Raw genomic sequence first — 1,874 nt, 5'->3', positions numbered from 1 at the left:
GATGATGATGATGATGATGATGATGATGATGATGGTGATGATAATGACAACAATGACAACACCTGGCAATTATATAGTGCTTTTAAAGTATATAAAGTACTTCACGTATGTTAACTCAGACACTTACGTGACCATGGGCAAGTCATTCAACCCTGTTTACCTCAGTTTCCTCATTTGTAAAGTAACCGGGAGAGGGAAATGGCAAACCACTCCAGGATCTTTGCCAAGAAAACCTCAAATGGGGTCACAAAGATTCAGACACAATTAAAAAATGACTGAACAACAAAAGTAGCTATCCACCTTAGGCTCTCTGTCAGCTTATTACTTTGTCTGGTTCAGTGTTCCAGGTTCAGTCCTGCCTCTCCAACCCATGTCTCCTAGTATTATTCTCCTGGAGATATGATTCACATCCAGAGAAAATGCCAACTTTAGTCCTATGGTATCTGTCTACCACAAAGGGTATGGCCTCAACCTTACTCACAGATGTAGTGGAATTCCTGGATTTAATTGTGACATGCAGTCCCTCTGTAGGACTGCCTCCTTTTATTAGAAGAGTTCTCATCTCTTTAAGCAATTCCTTATCCTCAGAGGGTGAAGTAATGTGGAATCCCCAGGAATAGCTTAATCCCTTAGGCATATATCCATGGTCAAAGTTTTCAGGAAGGACTAGAAAAACTTGCTAGAGTTGTCTCACCTGCCTTACCACCTATGACCTTAAGTTTACACTGTTCTAATCCTTTTCCTTTTCTGCCCAATATGCTTTAAAATGTCTTCATCATTAAAGCCTGATCTATTCCTACTAGCAGGAGACCTTGATGCTTTTTGACTGCAAAAACAAGACAGTGTCCCCCAATTACCATAGCTCCTATCTTTTCTATAGATCAGATCTGCACAACTTGGTGGTAGGTAGGGGCCAAAATTAAAACAGGCAGAATTTCTTCTGGCTGCAGATAGGTTTTCAGCGGCTCACTTTCCAAGTAAAGATATAACAATGGTTGGTTGCCACAGATCATGTGACAAACAGGAGAATGTGATCAGTGGCAACCCATCCCCTACATTTTTCATAGACCACCCAAAATCCTTTGGTGGACTGTATGTTGTGCAGGCCTGCTATAGATTGGTCCACGGGTACCTACTTTAACACATAAATACTAATGCAATCAAGAAGTATACAGTCTTATAGCAACAATGGTCAATTGGATTAATATAATAATTGCATTAATAATAACAATTAATGTTGCTTAATATTTTTTATTTTTCTTTCTCCCTTCTTCCTTCTTCCTTCCTTCTTTATACCTTTCTCCTTCCTACCTTCTTTTTTCCTTTTCCTTCCCTCCCTTCCTTCCTTCTTTATTCCTTTCTTCTTTTTTCTTCATTCCTTCTTTCTTTCCTTTTTCCTTTCTTCCCTTCGTACAGTCCCATAAAGCTCAGGAGAGACCACTCATCTCATCCTTCTCCATTCTCACCTGCCTGTTCTCCGCATAGGAATCAGATGCTTCAAGACAGGCAGCTCCCACAGCCCAAAGTCTCGGGTTCCCCAGGGCTGAGGCTACCAGCCTGGAGTCTCCATCCAGTGTCTCTCCTCTAGTTCTCCCTTTATTTCCTCTAACCTCAGCCTCCAGTCACAATCAAGGATAAGAGAAGAGCCCCTGCTGTCCAATACTACCTTCCCCTACCCAGCTCCCTTCCTGCTGATGGGCACCCTAGGGCTAGGCACCCAAAAAAACCTAATGTTTTCTCCCTCTTGGATTTACTTTGCATTATTTTGGCGATACCTTTTTGTGGTTCAGTACTCCTTTCCTTTAGCATATGAACAAGAAACATGTCACTGTATTAATTAGCCAAGAAAGTTCAAGTTCAGTGCAATATCTGAA

The sequence above is a fragment of the Vombatus ursinus genome, unplaced genomic scaffold (genome assembly GCF_900497805.2).
Source record: "Vombatus ursinus unplaced genomic scaffold, bare-nosed wombat genome assembly UNPS02014775.1, whole genome shotgun sequence".
NCBI lineage: Eukaryota > Metazoa > Chordata > Mammalia > Diprotodontia > Vombatidae > Vombatus > Vombatus ursinus.
Note: the sequence above shows the minus strand (reverse complement) of the source record.